This window comes from Neovison vison, chromosome 8 (genome assembly GCF_020171115.1).
Source record: "Neovison vison isolate M4711 chromosome 8, ASM_NN_V1, whole genome shotgun sequence".
Classification (NCBI taxonomy): Eukaryota; Metazoa; Chordata; class Mammalia; order Carnivora; family Mustelidae; genus Neogale; species Neogale vison.
The window spans coordinates 77054013-77076233 of record NC_058098.1 but is presented as its reverse complement, the minus strand read 5'-3'; the positions used below and the strand labels follow the sequence as shown (position 1 = coordinate 77076233).

Sequence of the window (22221 nt, the reverse complement as noted above, 5' to 3'; positions counted from 1 at the left end):
TAACTGAGGGAGAGGCTGGGTGAGATGCAGTTTCATTGAAGACCTCAGCCAACACATGAGGAATTCTGAAGCAGGGAAGACCCTTCAGTGTTGTCCCAATTTACAGTGAGAGGGCAGGGTCTTAATATCCACCCCATCTCCCGCTCCCACCATAAGCCAGTCATTAAAGAAGAGCTGCCCAGAGAAGGAGTTGTGACAGTATGGTGACTTCGTTCCACCGAGGCAACTCCTGAAGTGGGCTGATGGCTGAGGGCCACCTTCCACCAGCATTCCCAGTATCTGGAGAATAAGTCCTTCAGTTTTGAAAGGGGGGCTGAGTGGCACATCTCAGCGCTACTGCACACATTCTCACAAGTGGGCAGAGGGAAAGAATTGAAGATGCAAGGCAAGAGGTAATTGGTTGGACAAGGCTCCAGGGCAGGTTGGAAGAAACAGGATCATTAAGTAGACTCATTACGTTTAGAGAAGAGGCCACATCTTCTCTGTACATAAGAGAAGGAGTCAAGAAAATGAGAGCAACTTGGATATGAAGAGATATTTGCATAAGACAGCCTCCATTTCTTAGTAAAGTAAGAGATTAAAGTTGAGGTTTAGGGTTGAGGAATTAGAGTGAAAAGGTGTAAATAATTGCTATGGAAGTTCTTGCTGAAGAGCAGGGAGAGCCCCTGAGGGTAACCAGATGGCCAGGAGCAGTATACATGCTGCCTGCATTGCAGGACATCTGTCCTACAAGCATAGTGGGACCAGTGGGGCCAAGGATCAGTGCTTGCTTGGGCCAAAGGCTTCTCCACAGGGACATCCCATCTTAGAGGCAGAGTTAACAATTCATTCAGATGTTTCCTAGAGTGAACAATGGAAGGCAGGAGTCCCCATCCCCCAATCCAGAATGGACTTCTCTTAAGCCAGAGGCAGAGCTGTGTGGTCTTAGGTTTACTAGAGAGAGGTCAATAAACCATTTTATGGGGAAGCCTCCAATTTTGATATCTTTGTATCCCTTCTCTTGGTCTGGGCAAATCTTCAGGGAAGGTGTGTCTAACATCCCACCTAGAATCCATCAATTTGGCTGTGTATGTTTTGGGAAGAAGGGTAAGGCCTCAGTATTCACTGTGTAACTTTCATTGAATACCTGTTTTCAGCTGTTCCTAGAAGACCCTCTCTTTTTTTTTTTCCAATTTATTTATTTTCAGAAAAACAGTATTCATTATTTTTTCACCACACCCAGTGCTCCATGCAAGCTGTGCCCTCTATAATACCCACCACCTGGTACCCCAACCTCCCACCCCCCCCCCCCGCCACTTCAAACCCCTCAGATTGTTTTTCAGAGTCCATAGTCTCTCATGGTTCATCTCCCCTTCCAATTTACCCAAAAGCACATACCCTCCCCAATGTCCATAACCCTACCCCCCTTCTCCCAACCCCCCTCCCCCCAGCAACCCACAGTTTGTTTCGTGAGATTAAGAGTCACTTATAGTTTGTCTCCCTCCCTATCCCATCTTGTTTCATTTATTCTTCTCCTACCCACTTAAGCCCCCATGTTGCATCACCACTCCCTCATATCAGGGAGATCATATGATAGTTGTCTTTCTCCGCTTGACTTATTTCACTAAGCATGATACGCTCTAGTTCCATCCATGTTGTCGCAAATGGCAAGATTTCATTTCTTTTGATGGCTGCATAGTATTCCATTGTGTATATATACCACCTCTTATTGATCCATTCATCTGTTGATGGACATCTAGGTTCTTTCCATAGTTTGGCTATTGTGGACATTGCTGCTATAAACATTCGGGTGCATGTGCCCCTTTGGATCACTACGTTTGTATCTTTAGGGTAAATTCCCAGTAGTGCAATTGCTGGGTCATAGGGCAGTTCTATTTTCAACATTTTGAGGAACCTCCATGCTGTTTTCCAGAGTGGTTGCACCAGCTTGCATTCCCACCAACAGTGTAGGAGGGTTCCCCTTTCTCCGCATCCTCGCCAGCATCTGTCATTTCCTGACTTGTTGATTTTAGCCATTCTGACTGGTGTGAGGTGATATCTCATTGTGGTTTTGATTTGTATTTCCCTGATGCCGAGTGATATGGAGCACTTTTTCATGTGTCTGTTGGCCATCTGGATGTCTTCTTTGCAGAAACGTCTGTTCATGTCCTCTGCCCATTTCTTTTTTTTTTTTTAATTTTTTATTTTATTTATTTGAGAGAGAGAGACAGTGAGAGAGAGAATGAGCGAGGAGAAGGTCAGAGAGCGAAGCAGACTCCCCATGGAGCTGGGAGCCTGATGTGGGACTCGATCCTGGGACTCTAGGAACACGCCCTGAGCCGGAGGCAGTCGTTTAACCAACTGGGCCACCCAGGCGTCCCTCCTCTGCCCATTTCTTGATTGGATTATTTGTTCTTTGGGTGTTGAGTTTGTTAAGTTCTTTATAGATTTTGGACACTAGTCCTTTATCTGATATGTTGTTTGCAAATATCTTCTCCCATTCTGTCAGTTGTCTTTTGGTTTTGTTAACTGTTTCCTTTGCTGTGCAAAAGCTTTTGATTTTGATGAAATCCCAAAAGTTCATTTTTGCCCTTGCTTCCCTTGCCTTTGGCGATGTTCCTAGGAAGATGTTGCTGCGGCTGAGGTCGAAGAGGTTGCTGCCTGTGTTCTCCTCAAGGATTTTGATGGATTCCTTTCTCACATTGAGGTCCTTCATCCATTTTGAATCTATTTTTGTGTGTGGTGTAAGGAAATGGTCCAATTTCATTTTTCTGCACGTGGCTGTCCAATTTTCCCAACACCATTTATTGAAGAGGCTGTCTTTTTTCCATTGGACATTCTTTCCTGCTTTGTCGAAGATTAGTTGACCATAGAGTTGAGGGTCTATTTCTGGGCTCTCTATTCTGTTCCATTGGTCTATGTGTCTGTTTTTGTGCCAGTACCATGCTGTCTTGATGATGACCGCTTTGTAATAAAGCTTGAAGTCCGGAATTGTGATGCCACCAACTTTGGCTTTGTTTTTCAATATCCCTTTGGCTATTCGAGGTCTTTTCTGGTTCCATATAAATTTTAAAATTATTTGTTCCATTTCTTTGAAAAAGATGGATGGTACTTTGAGAGGAATTGTATTAAATGTGTAGATTGCTTTAGGTAGCATAGACATTTTCACAATATTTATTCTTCCCATCCAGGAGCATGGAACATTTTTCCATTTCTTTGTGTCTTCCTCAATTTCTTTCATGAGTACTTTATAGTTTTCTGAGTATAGATTCTGTGCCTCTTTGGTTAGGTTTATTCCTAGGTATCTTATGGTTTGGGGTGCAATTGTAAATGGGATTGACTCCTTAATTTCTCTTTCTTCTGTCTTGTTGTTGGTGTAGAGAAATGCAACTGATTTCTGTGCATTGATCTTATATCCTGACACTTTACTGAATTCCTGTATAAGTTCTAGCAGTTTTGGAGTGGAGTCTTTTGGGTTTTCCACATAGAGTATCATATCATCTGCGAAGAGTGATAATTTGACTTCTTCTTTGCCGATTTGGATGCCTTTAATTTCCTTTTGTTGTCTGATTGCTGAGGCTAGGACTTCTAGTACTATGTTGAATAGCAGTGGTGATAATGGACATCCTTGCCGTGTTCCTGACCTTAGTGGAAAAGCTTTCAGTTTTTCTCCATTGAGAATGATATTTGCAGTGGGTTTTTCATAGATGGCTTTGATGATATTGAGGTATGTGCCCTCTCTCCCTACACTTTGAAGGGTTTTGATCAGGAAGGGATGCTGTACTTTGTCAAATGCTTTTTCAGCATCTATTGAGAGTATCATATGGTTCTTGTTCTTTCTTTTATTGATGTGTTGTATCACATTGACTGATTTGCAGATGTTGAACCAACCTTGCAGCCCTGGGATAAATCCCACTTGGTCGTGGTGAATAATCCTTTTAATGTACTGTTGAATCCTATTGGCTAGTTTTTTGGTGAGAAATTTTGCATCTGTGTTCATCAAGGATATTGGTCTATAGCTCTCTTTTTTGATGGGATCCTTGTCTGGTTTTGGGATCAAGGTGATGCTGGCCTCATAAAATGAGTTTGGGAGTTTTCCTTCCATTTGTATTTTTTGGAACAGTTTCAGGAGAATAGGAATTAGTTCTTCTTTAAATGTTTGGTAGAATTCCCCCGGGAAGCCATCTGGCCCTGGGCTTTTGTTTGTTTGGAGATTTTTAATGACTGTTTCAATCTCCTTACTGGTTATGGGTCTGTTCAGGCTTTCTATTTCTTCCTGGTTCAATTTTGGTAGTTTATATGTTTCTAGGAATGCATCCATTTCTTCCAGATTGTCAAATTTGTTGGCGTAGAGTTGCTCATAGTATGTTCTTATAATAGTTTGTATTTCTTTGGTGTTAGTTGTGATCTCTCCTCTTTCATTCATGATTTTATTTATTTGGGTCCTTTCTCTTTTCTTTTTGATAAGTCTGGCCAAGGGTTTATCAATTTTATTAATTCTTTCAAAGAACCAGCTCCTAGTTTGGTTGATTTGTTCTATTGTTTTTTTGGTTTCTATTTCATTGATTTCTGCTCTGATCTTTATGATTTCTCTTCTCCTGCTGGGCTTAGGGTTTCTTTCTTGTTCTTTCTCCAGCTCCTTTAGGTGTAGGGTTAGGTTGTGTACCTGAGACCTTTCTTGTTTCTTGAGAAAAGCTTGTACCGCTATATATTTTCCTCTCAGGACTGCCTTTGTTGTGTCCCACAGATTTTGAACCGTTGTATTTTCATTATCATTTGTTTCCATGATTTTTTTCAATTCTTCTTTAATTTCCCGGTTGACCCATTCATTCTTTAGAAGGATGCTGTTTAGTCTCCATGTATTTGGGTTCTTTCCAAACTTCCTCTTGTGGTTGAGTTCTAGCTTCAGAGCATTGTGGTCTGAAAATATGCAGGGAATGATCCCAATCTTTTGATACCGGTTGAGTCCTGATTTAGGACCGAGGATGTGATCTATTCTGGAGAATGTTCCATGTGCACTAGAGAAGAATGTGTATTCTGTTGCTTTGGGATGAAATGTTCTGAATATATCTGTGATGTCCATCTCATCCAGTGTATCGTTTAAGGCCTTTATTTCCCTGTTGATCTTTTGCTTGGATGATCTGTCCATTTCAGTGAGGGGAGTGTTAAAGTCCCCTACTATTATTGTATTATTGTTGATGTGTTTCTTTGATTTTGTTATTAATTGGTTTATATAGTTGGCTGTTCCCACGTTGGGGGCATAGATATTTAAAATTGTTAGGTCTTCTTGTTGGACAGATCCTTTGAGTATGATATAGTGTCCTTCCTCATCTCTTATTATAGTCTTTGGCTTAAAATCTAATTGATCTCTTATAAGGATTGCCACTCCTGCTTTCTTCTGATGTGCATTAGCATGGTATATTCTTTTCCACCCCCTCACTTTAAATCTGGAGGTGTCTTTGGGCTTAAAATGAGATGGCTTTTGTTTTTTTATCCATTCTGATACTCTGTGTCTTTTGATTGGGGCATTTAGTCTATTAACATTCAGGGTAACTATTGAGAGAGATGAATTTAGTACAATTGTATTGCCTGTAAGGTGACTGTTACTGTATATTGTCTCTGTTCCTTTCTGATCTACCACTTGTAGGCTCTCTCTTTGCTTAGAGGACCCCTTTCAGTATTTCCTGTAGAGCTGGTTTGGTGTTTGCAAATTCTTTCAGTTTCTGTTTGTCCTGGAAGCTTTTAATCTCTCCTTCTATTTTCAATGATAGCCTAGCTGGATATAGTATTCTCGGCTGCATGTTTTTCTCGTTTAGTGCTCTGAAAATATCATGCCAGCTCTTTCCGGCCTGCCAGGTCTCTATGGATAAGTCAGCTGCCAATCTAATACTTTTACCATTGTATGTTATAGACTTCTTTTCCCGGGCTGCTTTCAGGATTTTCTCTTTGTCACTAAGGCTTGTAAATTTTACTATTAGGTGACGGGGTGTGGGCCTATTCTTATTGATTTTGAGGGGCGTTCTCTGAACCTCCTGAATTTTGATGCTCGTTCCCTTTGCCATATTGGGGAAATTCTCCCCAATAATTTCTCCAGTATACCTTCTGCTCCCCTCTCTCTTTCTTCTTCTTCTGGAATCCCAATTATTCTAATGTTGTTTCGTCTTATGGTGTCACTTATCTCTCGAATTCTCCCCTCATGGTCCAGTAGCTGTTTGTCCCTCTTTTGCTCAGCTTCTTTATTCTCTGTCATTTGGTCTTCTAGATCGCTAATTCTTTCTTCTGCCTCATTTATCCTAGCAGTGAGAGCCTCCATTTTTGATTGAACTTCATTAATAGCTTTTTTGATTTCAACTTGGTTAGATTTTAGGTCTTTTATTTCTCCAGAAAGGGCTTTTATATCTCTGGAGAGGGTTTCTCTAATATCTTCCATGCCTTTTTCAAGCCCAGCTATAACCTTGAGAATTGTCATTTTGAACTCTAGATCTGACATATTACCAATGTCTGTATTGATTAGGTCCCTAGCCTTCGGTACTGCCTCTTGTTCTTTTTTTTGTTGTGAATTTTTCCGCCTTGTCATTTTGTCCAGCTAAGAGTATATGAAGGAGCAAGTAAAATACTAAAAGGGTGGCAACAATCCCAGGAAAATATGCTTTAACCAAATCAGAAGAGATCCCAAATCATGAGGGGGGATTTCTCCCCCCTCACGATTGGGTGAGGGATCTCCTCTGATTGGGATCTCCTTTGATTGGGATCTCCCAATCTCTTCTGTTTGGGATCTCTTCTGATTTGGGGATAAAAAGAGGTTCAAAAAGAAAGAAAGAAAAAAAAGAAAAAAAGAATTAAAAAAAAGAGATTGAATTAAAAATTCAATCAAGAATTTAAAAAAGAAGAAAAAAAAAGACTGAAGAGATTAGGATCTCTTCTGATTTGGGGATAAAAAGAGGTTCAAAAAGAAAGAAAGAAAGAAAATTAAAAAAAAGAAAATGAATAAAGAAAAGTATAAAAAAGCAAAATATATATATATTAGATAATCTAGTTAAAAAACGTTAAAAAAGAAAAGGGTAAAAGTTATAAAAAATTTTAGCAGAAGAATAGAAAAAAAATGAAAAAGAAAAAAAAATAAATTATAAAAAATCACAGGCAGAAAGCCATGAGTTCCGTGTTTTGTTTTCTCCTCCTCTGGAATTCTGCTGCTCTCTCCTTGGTATTGAAACTGCACTCCTTGGTAGGTGAACTTGGTCTTGCCTGGATTTCTTGTTGATCTTCTGGGGGAGGGGCCTGGTGTAGTGATTCTCAAGTGTCTTTGCCCCAGGCGGAATTACACCGCCCTTACCAGGGGCCGGGCTGAGTGATCTGCTCGGCTTTGCTTTCAGGAGCTTTTGTTCCCTGAGCGCTTTCCGTAGAGTTCCGGAGGACGGGAATACAAATGGCGGCCTCCTGGTCTCCGGCCCGGAGGAGCTGAGAGCCCAGGGCCCCGCTCCCCTGTGCGCCCTCAGCGAACAGCTCCTAGTAACTCGCGTCTGCCTAACCTCCGGCCGCGCTCCGAGCTCACCGAGCTTGCGACCGGTTCAAGGTAACCCCGAGCTGCGAGCTTACTGTCGGCTCTGTCTCTGTAGCTGGCTCTCCCGCTCCAATACCCGCAAGCTCTGCAACACTCAGACACCCCCGATCCTTCTGTGACCCTGCGGGACCTGAGGTCACGCCAACCCCGTGTGGGCTTTGCCCCGGTTTAGCCTCCGGAGCGATGTCCCTCAGCGGAACAGACTTTTAAAAGTCCTGATTTTGTGCTCCGTTGCTCCGCCGCTTGCTGGGAGCCGGCCCCTCCCCCCGGGGTCTATCTTCCTGTCACTTTGGTTCACTTCTCCGCCAGTCCTACCTTTCAGAAAGTGGTTGTTTTTCTGTTTCTAGAATTGCTGTTCTTCTTCTCTTCGATCTGCCGATGGATTTGCAGGTGTTTGCAATCTTTAGATAAGCTCTCTAGCTGATCTCCTGCTAGCTGAGGTAGTCTCAGCCTGCTACTTCTCCGCCATCTTGACTCCTGCTCCTAGAAGACCCTCTCTAAAGCATGAAACTCTGGCTTCCACGTAGGTGGGCAGGGAAGCAACTTCATAGTATAGGAGGTGGAGAAAATAACTTATTAACAAATTTTAAATTCTTGTATAATTGACCCCACTTTTCTACTCTGGTCCAGTGGCCTGAGTCTTGGGGGGTTTCCACTGTGTTGAAAGGGCCATATCGCTGCTCCTCCCACTGGACCCTTCCCACTCAAGTCACTAGCTCGTCTGAAGTTTTGTTGCCTTGTTTTTCAAAGTTTTGTAGCTTTCTCTCCCATTTTTCATTCCTGTGGGTGTTTAAACCTTTAAAAAAATCAATTTTATTCATACTTAAGTGGGGTTTAGGTGGGAGCAGAAGTAAATGCATATGTTCCAAATGTAACATCTTGAATTGAAAATATGACTTTATTCTTTATATTTCAATCTTTAATCCATCTGGAATTATATGATTGCATGGTATAAAAAAGAGGCCTTAATTTTGAATGCTTAGCCATTTTCCCGAGAGCAACTATAATCATAGATTAAATCTGTGTATGTGCCTGAATATTTTTCTAGACATTTTATTTAAATCCATTGATGCCTTTGGTTAATTCCTAAACCAGCATTAAACCATCTTAATTCTTATAGCCTTAGAATATATATTAATGCTCAGCAGTCCAGTTCCTACACTTCCCACCCCCTTAACCTAATAATTCTATTTCTAATTGTCCTTGTTTATCTAGAGGTCTACTAGATTTTAGCATACTTTTGTCTAATCCCTTCAAATCCCCTTTTAAATCTTAAAGATTTTATTTATTTATTTGACAGAGAGAGAGAGATAGACAAGCAGTGGAAATGGCAGGCAGAGGGAGAGGGGGAACAGACTCCCCGCAGAGCAGGGGAAGCCTGATATGGGACTTGATCTTGACCTGAGCCCAAGGCAGTGGCTTAACCTGCGGAGCCACCTAGGTGCCCCTCCTTTAAGTCTTAAAATAATTCAGAAAGAAGTGGCATTCTAACATTTAATCTTGTCATCAAGAGTAACAATTTTCCCTGCTTTTGTTCAAGTCTTTAAGTTCCTCATCAAAATTTTACAGTTTACTTGATTAAAGTCCTATTTCCTGATAATACTTAAATATGTTCTATTTTTCTTGCTATTTTGAACAAGATGCTTTTTAATTGTCATGTTTTTAAACTAGAATATAGGGAAAATAATGATGTCTTCATTGTAATCAGATGCCTTACTCAAGTTCTTTAGTAGAACAGTTTTCTTTTTGGGGTTTGTAGGTAAGCCACCCTATGTAGTTCTCCAAAATTTGTTCTGTTCATCCATTTTTATCACCTTGGTTGGATAATTTCAAATTCTTTACTGTACACTATCAAGCTACATTCTAGCTATTTCCATACCTTCAAGAGAATTGCCTTAGTCTGCAAAGAAAAAATCATAAACACTGTTCACTCAGGGACAGGGCCAGCATACGTGGCTCTGGCTCCAGCATATTTTACCTATTAGGTTAGTAGACTGAACAAATACTGATGGATGGTTGGAAGGACGAGTGAATGACATTTGCTTGAGCAACACTGAAGTCTCATATTTCTGCTGTAAATCTCAGTCTGCTCTGTGTGTATATATCTTTCAGGCATTTCTATTTAAGAAATATGATCCACTGATAAGGCTTTAAAAAAAAAAATTAAGACAGTTCAACTAATAAAAATGGAAGGATAAGATGTTAAGTGGAGTCATGTTACTCGATAGTCATGTTCTCCCTTCAATCTAATATATTTTAAATGCTGTACATAGAGTTTTTGCAAATGAAACTAATTTCTATAAAGTTTTTTTTTTTTTTTACCTAAATCATGTTGTCCTTAACAATAAAATAATAATAGGGGCACCTGGGTGGCTCAGTGGGTTAAGCTCTGTCTTCGGCTCAGGTCATGATCCCAGGGACCTCGGATCGAGCCCCACATCGGGCTCTCTGCTCAGCAGGGAGCCCACTTCCTCCTCTCTCTGCCTGCTTCCCTGCCTACTTGTGATCTCTCTGTCTGTCAAATAAATAAATAAAATCTTAAAAACAACAAAAAAAAACCAATAAAGTAATAATAGAAGAGAAAATTTTATTATGGATGCATCTTTTACATGTTTGATGAGGATTATACATAGCTATAAGAATTTCTGTGTGGAATGGCAAAAGACAAGAATCTTGCATGCAGTTAAGTATTCTCTAGGCCATCTTTGTGCAAAAGAAAATGAATAAAACATGGTGCTGATAAATGTAAGATGACCAAGGAAAAATCTAGTCATTTAATAAATTAACTGTGTTGTGTTTTTCCATTCCTGCTCAGGCAGGCACCAACTATGGGTCCCCTCAGGGTTTCCAGGGCACTCTGACTGTTCGGTGCAGATGGCACACATATTCTATCAAGTATAGTAAACGCCACACATTTATGGCCTCAGCAGCTAGCAAAGAGGCCAGCTGTGGCCTTCTAAAATGCACTCAGGTTTCTACCCTCCCAGAGACCCTTTGCTGACTGCCCCTATCTAAAAAGGACCCTGCCTCCAACTATGATGTGTTATCATAGGAATGATCACATTCTGTAATTGCTATGTCTATGTAATTCTTGATGTGTTCACTATATGCCTCTTCCACATTAGAATGCAAATCCTAAGAAGGCAGAGTACGAGTCTGACTCACTGTTGCCTCCCCAACATCTCGCATGCTGCCTGATGCCAGTGGGCAGTCAATAAATACGGTATGTACTGAATGAATCCCTTAGTCCTCTGCCTGCCTTCTTCCAGTCTAGAGATTCCATGCATGAGAAAGGGGGCCATTTCTCAGGTGTTCTACAGTCCACACACAGAAGGGAGCCCTGGGCACGACCTTTTAACTTTGACTTTATCTCACATAAAACAAAACACTCCCATTTTTAACACGCTTTGAAAGGTAAAGAGTTGCTCTTAATACAGAAAAATGATAAAAATTCATGGCAGTCCCTAATGAAATAACACGAGTAATGACTATATTCATCCTCTTAGAGGAAGCTTAGAGGAAGCTGAAGGTCTGTGGGTCTGACCTAATAACCTGCATGTAGGCACATGAACCATGATTATTTGTGGAATCTGTTCCCCTATTTTTGCCAGCCTCAGAATTCTTATGATTTTAAGTTGACTCGTTACATAAGAAAGCATGGTGACAGACTTCACCCAGAGTGCCGAGTAACTATTAGAACACCCCCGGAGGGCCAAGTCCGTCCCGTAAACCCAGTCACACAACCTACCACCATTTAAGTTCAGGGCACAGCTGGTTTTATATCCTCAGATGTACAAAAATCTTTAGACATTATTCTTAGTATTCCAAAGATGTGCAAACGCCTACTGTCGTAATTGTAGTCAGGCTTTTTAAACTTTTTAAAAAGAAGAATCCCTTCCAACATAATCTTTCATGAAAGCTTGATGCTTCTAGAAGTGCGTGCTTCTCTGAAGCAAGGGAATGGTTGGAGGGGAGGCGCAGAAACTCCCCCTCAGGCCTCCATTTCCCAGCTCTACCTGGAGCACCTCTGGGGGAAACCCAGGGGCTCTGAAGAGTCCAGTGTAAAAATTGCCCTATTAACTGATCACTGACAAGGATATAGGGAGTGCAATGTATGGAGAATCCATTGTAAGTATAAGTGAAAATCAACATAGGACTGTCTTTTCTATTACTCAAGTCATTTAGTGTTTCCTACAAAATGTAGTAAGCTCCTGGCATGATAAGAAAAATTCCATTTAACTAATATCCTTCTTGAAACAAAGAGGTGGAATTAAAGCACTAGAAAGCCAACACTATTAATAATTCATACCGGTTCTATTTCCTGGGTCTGAAGTGGGGCAGAATAATCCTTTCGGATATCTTTGCAGCACTGGTGTAAAATGTAGACCACAGCAAGAAAGCAGACAGTAAGAAGAGACAGCTAATGAATTAAAAGCAAATGTGGTGCATGCTGGAAAATATTGAGTTGCCTGCCCATTTTAAGCTTTTAAAATAGCATTAATAATGGAAGGAAAGTACATAATATTTTTGCTATTCTCCTTTCTTAAGCATGTTTCTTACTCCGTTACATGTGGACAAATAATAGCATAGACTTGTTCATTATTGATACAAGCTTTTAAATGGTATTTTACTATATAGTTGACCCTTGAAGAACATGAATTTGAATTGCACGGGTTCACTTGTATGAGGGTTTCATATAGCACAGTACTGTAAATGTATTTTAATAAAATTTCTAGCTTATTTTAAGAGTAGAGTGTATAGTCAGGGGCAGCTGGGTGGCTCAGTCAGTTAAGTGGTTGCCTTCAGCTTAGGTCATGATATTGGGGTCCTGGAATTGAGCCTGCTTGGGGAATCCCTGCTCAGCAGGGGAGTCTGCTTCTCCCTCTCCCTCGACCCCTCCCGTAGCTCATGCTCTCTCTCACACTCTCTCCCTCTCTCTCAAAATGTTAAAAAAATATATAGCATATAATCTGACATACAAAATACGTGTTAATCAACTCTTCCTGTAATCAATAAGTCTTCCTTCCGTCAATGGTGGGGATTAGCAGTTAAGTTTTTGGGGATCCCAAAGTCATACGTGGATTTCGAATGGTGTGGTGTTGGCACCCCTAACCCCACCCCCAGCATTGTTTAAATATCAACTGTAATGTCTAAAATTTCTCTCATCTGTAGCCCATAAGCAGAGAAGTGTTCAGTGATTATCAAAGGAATCCCAGCACTTCCATAATTAACCGGAACCCAGATTACTCCTCTTTAAAATAAGGGTAACCCCCACCTTACGGAGTTCCTGAATGAATTAAAGAGAATGTATAGAAATTGCCCGGTGCAACATGTGACACACAATAAGCTCTTAAAAACAGTTGCTACGGTATACTTGTTCTCCGTCTTTGCCAAGGATGGCAGAGAGCCTCTTAAGCAAGCTATGATGGTCTGTGATGGTCAGAGTTCTGTACTTCTAGTGCAGTTCCACGAGGAAAACCCACAGGTGTTACTGCTCTGCTGCAGGGGGAAAGGGCGTGTCATTCCACCTCCCCAGCTGGGAGAGTCTGGAAGAGCTGCCCAGGCTTCTCAAAACCAGACCTTGGGATCAAAGGGCCCAGGAGCATAAGAGGCAGAAGAAGTGAGGGCATGACTGAAGCCTCTGGCTTCTCTGTCATACCACCGTTTTCGGGTCAGCCAAGTGACAGATACCCTCTCCTTTCTGTTTTATGGAGGAGAAAGACAAGAGAGAGTGGCACAGTGGTCCTGGAGGAGGACTTGGGGATCAATTCTGCTGGAGTGCGAATCAGCTACCACCTCCCCACTGGTCATGTGGGACAAGTTTCGTCAACTCTCAGTGTCCCCATTTGTAAAATGGAGAGTATGTTGCCTGCCTCTGAGTTGTTACTGAAGATGAAATGAGGTCATCTGCAAAGTGTTTCAGACAGTATGCAGAATAGTAAACCCTCCATTTTTAGCTATTGTATCAGGGGGCTGTAGCAGGTGATGAAAACCACCTTCGCTCTCTCAGAAGGGAATTTGGTCCTTACAAAATCACTAGGAGGGCTGGAAGAACATACTTAGATCAGGCCTGTTGGAGCAACTCTGTAGAATTGGTTGCTAAAGAGTAAAATGTTAAAACTGAGATTCTCCTGCAAATATAAAATGACTTGTGTCAAATATTTCTATTCAATGCATTCATTAATGACAGAACATCTGCCAGGTTCTATCTGGTTCAAAAGAGAATTGAGAGACGCATACACATGCAGACATATGTGTGTATATAAATACATACAATCAGGGATGCTGAACTCATCTGGCTAAGAGGGTGGAACCTGGTTGAAATTGACAGGACTGCCCAACAGCCGTAACATGAGCATCTTCGAGGAGCCGTGTTAAAGTAAAAATAAGTAGATGAAATTCATTTTGACATTTTTTTTAGTTCAGTATATCCAAATTATTGTTTCAATGTATGGTCCATACAAACAATGAATAAAGCAAGCTATTTTACATACTTTTTATATTGAGGTTTTGAATTCTGGCGTGTATTTTACACTTAAAACATATCTCAATTCAAACTTGCCACACTGTGAGTGCTCAATAACCACATATGCCTAGGGGCCCCCATATTAGGTAGTTTTAGAGCAATTCAAAAAAATGTTCGGGACTACCTTTTCTTGGCGGCAAATTCAATTCTCTATCTACCAGAAAAAAAGTAATTTGCTTTGCTATGAACAAGTGTATTTGCATTTCTTTAGTTGACTAGAAGTAAATTTCTACCTTAGAGTTGTAAAATAGCCTTGTTGGTAGAAAATTAAAGGTGCACAACTGTATAGAATCAGAAAATTCCTGAAAGCCACCTGTAGAGAATACCCAGAACCTCCCTGAAAGACACTCCCTAATCCCCTTTGCTAAGCCTTGGACAATTGTTTTGTGTGACAAGCCCATAGGGAAACTGCTGGGGATCAGGAGGCTGGCACCAAAATCACAACATTAATGACCCTGCTACCCTCACTGCACTCCAGGCATCGGGATGTCCACGAGGATTGCTCCAGAGCCCCGTACTATCTGCAGGGTCCTCATACCAGCTAAGTGCATGACTCAGATACGCTTGCCGCTTTGCTTTCCACCTAGATCAGTTTCAAATTCAGATGTCACATGAGGACCTCTGACGGATGAAACTTCCATCTCCTTTGAGGCTTTAGCTGCAAGGGAGTGGGGAAACCAGGTTTCCTACCTCGCCTCTGCAGTCAAGGAAAGGAACCAGAGGGAATGTCGAACCGTGATTGAGCAAGGCAATGTACCCTGTCCACCACTGCTGTTATTCTTTGAACTAGAACTGGATGAACTTCTACACTAAGGGATACAGAGATGAGGTTTTTTTGTTTTCGTTTTTGTTTTTGTTGTTTTTTGTTTTTTTTAAACTAATCTATAAGACAGCAACCCTGCTGTGGCCTCTCTCAGATCGGGAGTTCCTCTCTGCACTAGAACGGAATTCCAAGGAAGACCAACATTGAAGAGGCAAGTGGAAAAGGAGAAGTGGGCAGAGGACAGGTGGAAGGAATGACCGGCAAACAGGGAGATATCCACAAAGTATGGCATTAAAGAACACCCAGGCCACAGAATATTTTAAGAAGGATGGAGAAGTCAACTTCCAGATGCTGCTGAGACCTAAATAAAATCGGAGCTGCAAAATGCTTTGGGGATCTTGGTAGGATCAAGCCTCAGTGACGTGGTGGGGTGGAAGTCAGATTAAAATGGCTTCAGGAATGGGGGACGTGAAGCAACCAGACAGCGAGAACAGATCAATCTTCTGAGCTGTCTGATGCTGAGGGAGAGGAGAGACACAGAGGAGCTTTATACATCTTTAAGGTTCTCTTCTTGGCAAGCAAGCCTGCCTCGATTCTGAATTCAATGCCTTCCAATATTTATGAGCGCTTTGTCTCAGAAGAACAATATTTGAGGAGGATTGTTTTAATAACACACAGTCTAGGGCGTTTCCTATTCAAGATATGTTAAAATCTACTCCTACGTGAAGCCAAATGAAAAGTGAGTTGGCCAGACTCCCCTGTGTTTTCATCCCTCACCCTGACCTCTCCACCTTCCCCCCCAAAAATGCTCACAAGCCAACTGAGTGGGGTGATGCCATTAGCTGATAGAGGGCTACAAGACAGTTTAGACAAACTGTGACCCACCCAGAGCAGAGGTCATTATTTTATACTTTTTTTTTAAGCCTTGTTCCTGGCCCTAGTTTATGTTCCCACCCTTGTTTTTTGTCCTCTTTCACTTTTATTTTTATTTTTTTTAAATTTTATTTGACAGATCCCAAGTAGGCAGAGAGGCAGGCAGAGATCCTGGGATCCAGTCCCTGCATCAGGCTCTCTGCTCAGCAGGGAGCCTGCTTCCCCTCTCTCTCTGCCTGCCTCTTTGCCTACTTGTGATCTCTATCTGTCAAATAAATAAAATATTAAAAAAAATAAATGTATGCGCTCTCCTTATAGTTTTATATTTTCTGGCAAATCACTTTAAATGATGTGGGAACAAAGTGAGGTATAAAAACAAAATGGAGAGGTTTTTCTTTTTCCCTTGCTGATACTGTTTCTTTGATTTTTTTTAAAGGAAATTATTGGAAAGGAGGGTAGAGATTTATTTATGAAGTTTTTCTTTACCATCGACTTTATTAGATACTTTTCCATTAAAGCAAGACAGGTAACATTCTGAGGTCCTAAAAATATGAATCTTTAGGGCAGTGGTCTCTATTGCTGGCTGCCAGTCTGCTGCTGGCCCTGAGCTTGGGGATTAAGAGTTCTCATCCCTGGCCCTGGGGCAAGGGCAGCTTAGAGCTGGGGGGCTCCCATTAACAGAGTGGGGCTGACCAGGGCAGAGACCTTGAGTGTGGTGCTGGGTGAAAGCTCCCACACAGTGCTCTCCCAGAGATGCTGTGGAGGAGTATAGGCTCTCCCCGTCCAGGCCAGCACCCGTGGAGTGGAGGAGGTGTGTGCACAGGCTTTAAATAAGACAACTTATGAAGCATCTCCCTGACAGTCACTGAAAACAATTTGTGCAGAATTCAATCTCAAGAATAGTTCGAAGGAGAATAGAGAGGCAGGCAATAACACAGGAGCCACCGGAAAAACAAGAAATTTGACAGGTGGAAAATGTGAAACAAACATGTTCATGGAAAGAATACTGACAGGGTTTCTTTTAAGAGCATCCCCTGTGACAGACCTTACCGCACTACATGTTGTTAACCCTAAAGATGGGGATCTCCGAAATGCCTAAATAAATATTCACCAAGGAGTCAAAATAGTGAAACTTCTCTTTATTGGGATGTTTTATAATTAGGGAAAAGGCTTATCTTCTGAACCTACCCGGGTTAAAAAAAATATCTTTTTAGATTCTCATTTTCCCCCAGAAGAGTATTTATTCTTTAAATCTGCGTGACTCCGTTCATATAGCTCATGATAGGATATAAGAACATCACTGAAGTGCCTCAGTTCATAAGCGGCCACCCACGAGTGGTACTTGGGTATGACATTCTGAGTATTTTTCAGCACTAATGTATTCAATGCTCATAAATTTCAATCTGTTATAAGAGATTCAGAAAGCAGCCATTTCCCCTCAAAAGGTTTTCCTTTTTGTATTCATAAAAATAAATGCCAGTTCATTTCCTCCTTTTACAAAAATAAAGAGCAAAACAGAAGGTGAAGGAGAAAAATACGTATCCTCTTAACATTAATGATTTTTTTTGCAGATAGTCAAAAACACTCATTGCTAAATCCCAATGAACCCTTTGGCCTAAAATTTAAATCCTAAAATTGCATATATTGTTGTCACCTTAATAGCAAAGAAACTTATATAGTGTGTGCTTGCTAAATGACTTTAAACAGTTGTATTTTTCATAAAGGAATCTGATGATTCTTAGGCAACTTGAATATATTGATGATGTCCTTTTATTGGTCTATCGAGTGAGCTACAAAGGGCAAAGAAGAACAGACTACAGGCTGTGGGGGGAAGGGAGAAGATGTAATGGAAGACCCTGAGTGACAGGTAATGATCCCTCCCTGTAGTAAAATGCTTCCTTATTTTACTATTGCATTCTAAGATGTGCTCTGTTTCTCTGACACCATTAATAAAATGATCAAAGAATGTCTAGTCACTAGGATAAAAATGCCATTTAATTAATTATATCTCCCTCTTCTGAATCAAAAGCTTCTTAGAGAGTAGATGGCTGTCATATTTCGTTTTCCAGATGACTTTTAGATGAAGCTGCTCAAACTGGGCATATAACCCCAAACTCACCAGCGTGATACGCTTGCATTTAAGGAGAATTGAAAGTGTGAGGTTTCCAAAGTTACAAGCACAAAGCTGAAGTCAGTAGATTCGTCCTACTGTGGAAGGAACTGGCCTCCCCGACACTGGGTCTGGCAATCATCCAGATGAGGACTAATGTTTGGAGCCTCTTCTAATTAGACACTCTTTCTTGCTACAATGAAACTTGGATCAAAGAAAGAACGAAATTAGCTAGCAGCTTCCTCTAGAATTCTATTAGGTATCATTACCTTGGTGGAGACGCCCACAGTCTTCGGTGGTCTAGGAAATTGATCCTAAAAGCTTTCTCTGAAATGATCCGGTTTAGAGGCACAAATAAATGCTAACCAGATTCACAGATCGACTTATAAGACAGAAGACCCTGTATTGATTTATACCAGGTGCTGTATTTGTCAAATATATCATCCTTTATGCAAGAATTTCCCACCTGAGGAAGTGTGCTGAAATGGAATTACATTAGATTGCTTTCTCCAGTCTAGGCATATTTTGGTTTAGAGAATCTATATGGGCAGTCCTTCTTCCCAAGAAAACATTGAAGAAGTGATGATGTAGATCCCCTTTTTACAAACTTCATCACCTAATGCTTTTCAGTCAGCACATCATTGCCTCAGACAGGTTAATGAGGCTATCGTTTTCTTTACGCTTGCTTTGTTCCTGTCCTGAGCACATTCTCTAGTCACCTGGATTACACTGAAACCTAGTCTTGGTAGACACTCATTGTCCTCTCCACTGCATTCTGTCTGACAGAAGCCAGTCACCAAGGCTCACCCATATTCAGGGGCAGGGGAGTGGCAAAGAATTTGTGAGCTTGTTTAAAATTACCCCAATAACTCTGTAGAGCTGAAGAATTATGGGCGAACATACCCTTTATTTATTTACTCATTCATTCAATAAATACGTGTTGAGCTTTTACCATAAACTAACTTAACCTAGCCTTCTTAAAGGGCTCAAGATACCCTAGCCTGAAACAATTCCTATTTGGACATGACATGTATCAGGAAGAATGTACTTTATTTCAGGCCTGTCATATGAAAGCACGCACGCCAGCACAAAATATCAGATGATGACTATCCTCCATTGGGAGGGGAATATAATCTCAGCGTATAAATGCATTTTTATTAGAACTCATTCAAAATAACCTGAGAAAAAGGCAGTATAAATCTTCATTAGATATAAATATATTTTAGAAAATGTATTTGGTGAACAAATTTGTGTAAAAGCAAATCTTTTCTACTAACTTTACACGTTTAGTGATGAATATATAAGAAAGTTTTCCTTGACTTCCCAAATATTCCAAATTGCTTAGTATGTGAAAGGAGGGCTGTTCTCTGATAGACCAAAGATAAAATATGGAATACACAGGCGAAGGTATTGGGTAGGAACAGATTCAGCTGTGGGGCACAGTGACACTGGCTTGAACAAGGGAGGTCTTCACTTCTCCATCATGGAAGGAAGCCTGGACGCAGGTAGTCTAGGACTGATGTGACAGCTCAGGAATCCTCAGACACATTTTCAACTTAACACTCAGCTAGCACTGGAATGTTGTCCTCATCTTCCTTACCCAAGACAGACACTAGAGCTCCAACCATTGTGTTTGTCTTCTAGGCCGCAGAATGGAGGAAAGGTAAACAAAGGGGCCAGGAATATGTGTCTTACGGTAAACTGCCTTAAAGTGTAGTTTTAAAATATGGTACAATAAGTGAGTATTTCCCAGAGGTGGCTACAAAGTACTTCCAATTACATTTTATTGGCTAGAACACACTATTCAAGAGACTGAGAAATGGAAGCCACGTTGACTTTATCCTGAGTGAGAAATGTAAGCCACGTTGACTTTATCCTGAGTGGCCATAGGCCCAGTAGAAGTTACTAGCATTACAGCGAAAGAAGGGGAAGATGGTTCCTGGAGGGCAGCAAGCAGTCGCAGCCACAGCATGGAAATCAAGTGCCCTGTGTTGCACATGTGAAGTGTGAGATGCCTCTTAGACACTCAAGTAAACAATAGTATATACGAGTCTGGAATTTAGGGGAAAGACTGAACCCAGGGTTAACAACTGGGAACTTGTTGGCCTACATATGATGTTAATATCATTAATATCATTAACATCATATGTAGGCCAACAAATTCCCAGTTGGGAATGGGATAGATGGAGACAGGGAAGAGAAGTGGTGAGCCAGAATGGCCACCCCCAGAAGAGGCTAAGGATGTGGTGAGAGAGAGGAGAGGAAAACCAGGAGACTCTGGTATCCTAGAAGCCAGGGGAAGAAAGGAGCGAAGGAAGACCAGAGTCTCCACAGGCTCACAGTCTCTTGTCTAACACAAGGCCTAAGAACTGATGACTGACTTCAACAAGGAGATCAAGGAGACCAGATGTGCCCAGTTACAGCGTAGAGGTGGATGGCAAGGCACGCTGGAAGGAGCTGTAGGGGAGTTAGGAGAGGGAGGAAGTACAAACCAACACTATCTACAGCTTTCTCCAGGAGATGTGCTGTAAAGGACAGTAGCTGGAGAGGAATACAGGATCTAGAGAAAACCTTTAAAAACATGACTGTATATAATAGAATATATTTGCTTATGGAAGTGAACTAACAGAAAAGCAAAAAGTGATGATGTGGAAGAAAAGGATAATTGCAGGAGAAAACCAGGGTCTAGTATATAAGTGGAGAGATGAGAAGAGTGTAAAGAAAGGATAGACAAAGAGCTTAGACAAGAGAAGAATGTAAGAGTTACTGAGAGAAATCAAGGGAAAATACATGGTGAGTGGATTCTGGCAGTGGAATCAAAGAGCAAATACTCAAAAGACAAAAAGGAGTCACCTCCACGGCCACCTGGGATTCACTGGTGGTGGCTGCCTGGGTCTCTGTGGTGAGCAGACTGGGAGAAGCCTTATCCACCTCAGTGGGGGACACTGCAGTGATCAGTGATGTGCTCCCCAATGTTCTGACCTAAAATGCTTAGGAGCCTACTTTTGAAAGTCTGTTTCTTTTATTTTGTTAAATAATCACTACGCCCTACATGAGGCTCAAACTTATGACCCCAAGATCAAGAGTGACATGCTCCACCGACTGAGCCAACCAGGTACCCACTAGTAGCCTACGTACTGTTGTAATCTTTCCCACTTAATAACATGAAGACAATTTGCTTTTATGTCAATGGATCAATCTAATCTCTACATCATCTTTTTAAATGTCCCTCAAATCTTGCATTTTATGGATGGACCTCTTTGTACATACATCCTATTGTTGAAAATCCAAGTTGTTTCAGTTTCAAAAATAAATATTTACTCGTTAAACTCCTTCTACTAGATTACACAGACCTTGTGATCTGGAAGACACTGTGAAGTGGTGGTTTAAAAGGATGGACTGTTGAGCCAGAGCCTGATTTAGTCCTCTGGAATTCAAATAACTACTACCTTAGTTCCTAGATGTGCAGTCTTGAAGTCACCTATCTGTGCCTAAGTGTTTTCATCTGTAGAATGGGGTTAATGATATTTCTGTTGTATAGAAGTGACATAAAGACGAAAGGATGTAATATTTACAAAGCACTAAGCATCATGCTTACAGCATGGAAAGCATGCAGTAAAGGCTAGCTTGTGTAACTGAAGGACATTCATTTCTATCCACCTCTATCCTCAGCATCCAGCCCAGGGGCTGACAAGGAGAAGACATTCAATAAGCCTACTGAATGAGTAATTTGTACACAGGATCTTAAGTAACAATATTAAAAGATTACAATCCTAGTAGCAGAGATAGGACTAAATTGTAGAATCCTGAGCCAAGATATACAAAGTTAACAGAGGGTTTATGTATAAGAATTACTTGGATAATTTTTTTTCTTTTTATTTATTTTCATTCATCTATTAGGACAAAACCTAAAATATACATCATTAATTTAAAAACACCACTGTGAAAAGTGTAAAGATTTCAAATCCGTGGTGGTGCTATTGTTTCACAGTGCTGTTGTCTTAAGTATGTGAATGCTTGTTAGAAATAATCATATTTTTATTCCTAAGCTATTGATTAAAACAACAATATGTGTTTGTTTTGGCAGCACATATACTAAAACTGGAATGGTACAGAGAAGATTAGCATGGCACCTGAGCAAGGACAACACGTAAATTCATGAAGTATTCCATGTTCTTAAAACTTTGACAGTGTAGGTCTACAGGGTACATACCTCAATACTATAAATGCCATCTATGAAAAACCCACAGCAAATAAAATTCAATAAGGAAAAACCTGAGACCTTTCCCCCTAAGGTCAGGAACATGGCAGGGATGTTCACTCTTACCACTGCTGTTTCCAACATAGGACTAGAAGTCCTTGCCTTAGCAATCAGACAACAAAAAGAAATAAAAGGCATCTGAATCGGC

General features: G+C 41.0%; 1 protein-coding gene and 1 non-coding gene across 3 annotated transcripts in view; one reads left to right on the top strand and one right to left on the bottom strand.

The window, feature by feature from the left end:
• Positions 1-22221, bottom strand: part of ACYP2 (acylphosphatase 2) — a 290315-nt gene that overhangs the window by 8595 nt on the left and 259499 nt on the right. The gene's annotated exons all lie outside the window — the stretch shown is intronic.
• LOC122916622 lies at positions 21884-21990 on the top strand. Its single transcript, XR_006386251.1, has one exon. It is a non-coding gene; the product is annotated as a U6 spliceosomal RNA (small nuclear RNA).